Genomic DNA, 5,494 nt, shown 5'->3' with positions numbered 1-5,494 from the left:
CTCACCACATACTCTAACACTCTATTGAGATTACTAAAACTCAGGTCGCAAAAGTCTTCGTGTATTGTCCTTATTATTGTCTATTCATCCCAGAAAAATAAAACTACCGGGCTTGGAATCCAGAACTTCTTGCATCCAAAGCGAGAACCATATCCCAAGACCAACAAGCTATCTTTCTGTCCACATAACGCATAAATACGAGTACTTGTATTCGACGATTCATATAAAAAGCAGCATGACTTTTGAATAGTAAACTGACATAGAATAGGATAATGAGTCAAAAATTTGTCCAGATTGAGTCAGCAAAAACCCTTTCAATTATGTGATTTCTTGAATTGCTTATTTTACACCAATTTTCATTCTAATCATGCTTTCCTCATTGGTGTCAAGTTGTTATCATGATATAAAGGCAATTGCTAATTTATGGATGAACGAAGGAGTCCCTACGCTATGTCATTGATAGCATTGATTGCCCATACCTCAGCATGCTGTGCAGCATAAGTTGAGAAGATCAAAGCCAGGGCCAGTTCAAAATTGACTTGTGGTCTTTGTCGACCATTCCCCAAGAAAATGGTGATTGGGCTCGTCCGGGATTTGAACCCGGGACCTCTCGCACCCTAAGCGAGAATCATACCCCTAGACCAACGAGCCACTCGTCTTCACCCAGTGAATAATATATGAAAATGAGGTTCAATCAACACTTAGATTATCTCATGAGATGTAACTTTGCTAAGAGATGATGAACATTTTTGTCACAAATAAGTTTTGAAAGTGTTCTTAATGCCAGATGTTGGTTGAAAATGCATGGTTATAGACTTGTACGAAAAGCAATATCACTTTGCTATAACAAAAATAATGAAATGGGAACCAATATTTAATGACATTTCTAACTTTACTCACCACATACTCTAACACTCTATTGAGATTACTAAAACTCAGGTCGCAAAAGTCTTCGTGTATTGTCCTTATTATTGTCTATTCATCCCAGAAAAATAAAACTACCGGGCTTGGAATCCAGAACTTCTTGCATCCAAAGCGAGAACCATATCCCAAGACCAACAAGCTATCTTTCTGTCCACATAACGCATAAATACGAGTACTTGTATTCGACGATTCATATAAAAAGCAGCATGACTTTTGAATAGTAAACTGACATAGAATAGGATAATGAGTCAAAAATTTGTCCAGATTGAGTCAGCAAAAACCCTTTCAATTATGTGATTTCTTGAATTGCTTATTTTACACCAATTTTCATTCTAATCATGCTTTCCTCATTGGTGTCAAGTTGTTATCATGATATAAAGGCAATTGCTAATTTATGGATGAACGAAGGAGTCCCTACGCTATGTCATTGATAGCATTGATTGCCCATACCTCAGCATGCTGTGCAGCATAAGTTGAGAAGATCAAAGCCAGGGCCAGTTCAAAATTGACTTGTGGTCTTTGTCGACCATTCCCCAAGAAAATGGTGATTGGGCTCGTCCGGGATTTGAACCCGGGACCTCTCGCACCCTAAGCGAGAATCATACCCCTAGACCAACGAGCCACTCGTCTTTAACCAGTGAATAATATATGAAAATGAGGTTCAATCAACACTTCGATTATCTCATGAGATGTAACTTTGCTAAGAGATGATGAACATTTTTTGCACAAATAAGTTTTGAAAGTGTTCTTAATGCCAGATGTTGGTTGAAAATGCGTGGTTATAGACTTGTACGAAAAGCAATATCACTTTGCTATAACAAAAATAATGAAATGGGAACCAATATTTAATGACATTTCTAACTTTACTCACCACATACTCTAACACTCTATTGAGATTACTAAAACTCAGGTCGCAAAAGTCTTCGTGTATTGTCCTTATTATTGTCTATTCATCCCAGAAAAATAAAACTACCGGGGTTGGAATCCAGAACTTCTTGCATCCAAAGCGAGAACCATATCCCAAGACCAACAAGCTATCTTTCTGTCCACATAACGCATAAATACGAGTACTTGTATTCGACGATTCATATTAAAAGCAGCATGACTTTTGAATAGTAAACTGACATAGAATAGGATAATGAGTCAAGAATTTGTCCAGATTGAGTCAGCAAAAACCCTTTCAATTATGTGATTTCTTGAATTGCTTATTTTACACCAATTTTCATTCTAATCATGCTTTCCTCATTGGTGTCAAGTTGTTATCATGATATAAAGGCAATTGCTAATTTATGGATGAACGAAGGAGTCCCTACGCTATGTCATTGATAGCATTGATTGCCCATACCTCAGCATGCTGTGCAGCATAAGTTGAGAAGATCAAAGCCAGGGCCAGTTCAAAATTGACTTGGTCTTTGTCGTCCATTCCCCAAGAAAACGTTGCTGGGGTTCGTCTGGGATTTGAACCCAGAACCTTTTGCACAGGAGCGAGAATCAAACCTCTCTACCAACGAGCCACTCGTCTACAACCATTGAATAATGTATGAAAATGAGGTTAAATCAACACTTAGATTATCTCATGAGATGTAACTTTGCTAAGAGATGATGAACATGTTTTGCACAAATAAGTTTTGAAAGTGTTCTTAATACCAGATGTTGGTTGAAAATGCATGGTTATAGACTTGTACGAAAAGCAATATCACTTTGCTATAACAAAAATAATAAAATGGGAACCAATATTTAATGGCATTTCTAACTTTACTCACCACATACTCTAACACTCTATTGAGATGAATAAAACTCAGGTCGCAAAAGTCTTCGTGGATTGTCCTTATGATTGTATATTCATCCCAGAAAAATAAAACTACCAGGCTTGGAATCCGGAACTTCTTGCATCCAAAGCGAGAACCATATCCCAAGACCAACAAGCTATCTTTCCGTCCACATAACGAATAAATACGAGTACTTGTATCCGAGGCTTCATATAAAAAGCAGCATGACTTTTGAATAGTTAACTGACAGAGAATAGGATAATAAGTCAAGAATTTGTCCAGATTGAGTCAGGCAAAAACCCTTTCAATTATGCGATTTCTTGAATTTCTTATATACACCAATTTTGATTCTAATCATGCTTTCCTCATTGGTGTCAAGTTGTTATCATGATATAAAGGCAATTGCTAATTTATGGATGAACGAAGGAGTCCCTACGCTATGTCATTGATAGCATTGATTGCCCATACCTCAGCATGCTGTGCAGCATAAGTTGAGAAGATCAAAGCCAGGGCCAGTTCAAAATTGACTTGTGGTCTTTGTCGACCATTCCCCAAGAAAATGTTGATTGGGCTCGTCCGGGATTTGAACCCGGGACCTCTCGCACCCTAAGCGAGAATCATACCCCTAGACCAACGAGCCACTCGTCTTCACCCAGTGAATAATGTATGAAAATGAGGTTCAATCAACACTTCGATTATCTCATGAGATGTAACTTTGCTAAGAGATGATGAACATTTTTTGCACAAATAAGTTTTGAAAGTGTTCTTAATGCCAGATGTTGGTTGAAAATGCGTGGTTATAGACTTGTACGAAAAGCAATATCACTTTGCTATAACAAAAATAATGAAATGGGAACCAATATTTAATGACATTTCTAACTTTACTCACCACATACTCTAACACTCTATTGAGATTACTAAAACTCAGGTCGCAAAAGTCTTCGTGTATTGTCCTTATTATTGTCTATTCATCCCAGAAAAATAAAACTACCGGGGTTGGAATCCAGAACTTCTTGCATCCAAAGCGAGAACCATATCCCAAGACCAACAAGCTATCTTTCTGTCCACATAACGCATAAATACGAGTACTTGTATTCGACGATTCATATTAAAAGCAGCATGACTTTTGAATAGTAAACTGACATAGAATAGGATAATGAGTCAAGAATTTGTCCAGATTGAGTCAGCAAAAACCCTTTCAATTATGTGATTTCTTGAATTGCTTATTTTACACCAATTTTCATTCTAATCATGCTTTCCTCATTGGTGTCAAGTTGTTATCATGATATAAAGGCAATTGCTAATTTATGGATGAACGAAGGAGTCCCTACGCTATGTCATTGATAGCATTGATTGCCCATACCTCAGCATGCTGTGCAGCATAAGTTGAGAAGATCAAAGCCAGGGCCAGTTCAAAATTGACTTGGTCTTTGTCGTCCATTCCCCAAGAAAACGTTGCTGGGGTTCGTCTGGGATTTGAACCCAGAACCTTTTGCACAGGAGCGAGAATCAAACCTCTCTACCAACGAGCCACTCGTCTACAACCATTGAATAATGTATGAAAATGAGGTTAAATCAACACTTCGATTATCTCATGAGATGTAACTTTGCTAAGAGATGATGAACATTTTTTGCACAAATAAGTTTTGAAAGTGTTCTTAATGCCAGATGTTGGTTGAAAATGCGTGGTTATAGACTTGTACGAAAAGCAATATCACTTTGCTATAACAAAAATAATGAAATGGGAACCAATATTTAATGACATTTCTAACTTTACTCACCACATACTCTAACACTCTATTGAGATTACTAAAACTCAGGTCGCAAAAGTCTTCGTGTATTGTCCTTATTATTGTCTATTCATCCCAGAAAAATAAAACTACCGGGGTTGGAATCCAGAACTTCTTGCATCCAAAGCGAGAACCATATCCCAAGACCAACAAGCTATCTTTCTGTCCACATAACGCATAAATACGAGTACTTGTATTCGACGATTCATATTAAAAGCAGCATGACTTTTGAATAGTAAACTGACATAGAATAGGATAATGAGTCAAGAATTTGTCCAGATTGAGTCAGCAAAAACCCTTTCAATTATGTGATTTCTTGAATTGCTTATTTTACACCAATTTTCATTCTAATCATGCTTTCCTCATTGGTGTCAAGTTGTTATCATGATATAAAGGCAATTGCTAATTTATGGATGAACGAAGGAGTCCCTACGCTATGTCATTGATAGCATTGATTGCCCATACCTCAGCATGCTGTGCAGCATAAGTTGAGAAGATCAAAGCCAGGGCCAGTTCAAAATTGACTTGGTCTTTGTCGTCCATTCCCCAAGAAAACGTTGCTGGGGTTCGTCTGGGATTTGAACCCAGAACCTTTTGCACAGGAGCGAGAATCAAACCTCTCTACCAACGAGCCACTCGTCTACAACCATTGAATAATGTATGAAAATGAGGTTAAATCAACACTTAGATTATCTCATGAGATGTAACTTTGCTAAGAGATGATGAACATGTTTTGCACAAATAAGTTTTGAAAGTGTTCTTAATACCAGATGTTGGTTGAAAATGCATGGTTATAGACTTGTACGAAAAGCAATATCACTTTGCTATAACAAAAATAATGAAATGGGAACCAATATTTAATGGCATTTCTAACTTTACTCACCACATACTCTAACACTCTATTGAGATGAATAAAACTCAGGTCGCAAAAGTCTTCGTGGATTGTCCTTATGATTGTATATTCATCCCAGAAAAATAAAACTACCAGGCTTGGAATCCGGAACTTCTTGC

The 5,494-nt window shown here is 37.3% G+C and overlaps 3 non-coding genes across 3 annotated transcripts; all 3 read right to left on the bottom strand.

The window, feature by feature from the left end:
• Positions 1-579: 579 nt before the first annotated feature.
• Positions 580-651, bottom strand: TRNAP-AGG (transfer RNA proline (anticodon AGG)). The gene has a single exon. It is a non-coding gene; the product is annotated as a tRNA-Pro (tRNA).
• An 823-nt stretch (positions 652-1,474) lies between these two features.
• Positions 1,475-1,546, bottom strand: TRNAP-AGG (transfer RNA proline (anticodon AGG)). The gene has a single exon. It is a non-coding gene; the product is annotated as a tRNA-Pro (tRNA).
• A 1,715-nt stretch (positions 1,547-3,261) lies between these two features.
• Positions 3,262-3,333, bottom strand: TRNAP-AGG (transfer RNA proline (anticodon AGG)). Its single transcript has one exon. It is a non-coding gene; the product is annotated as a tRNA-Pro (tRNA).
• Positions 3,334-5,494: the final 2,161 nt, after the last annotated feature.

This window comes from Petromyzon marinus, chromosome 35 (genome assembly GCF_048934315.1).
Source record: "Petromyzon marinus isolate PM22_M1 ecotype Great Lakes invasive population chromosome 35, UKy_Petmar_22M1.pri1.0, whole genome shotgun sequence".
Taxonomy (NCBI): Eukaryota; Metazoa; Chordata; class Hyperoartia; order Petromyzontiformes; family Petromyzontidae; genus Petromyzon; species Petromyzon marinus.
Note: the sequence above shows the minus strand (reverse complement) of the source record. Positions and strands in the feature narration are given on the sequence as shown.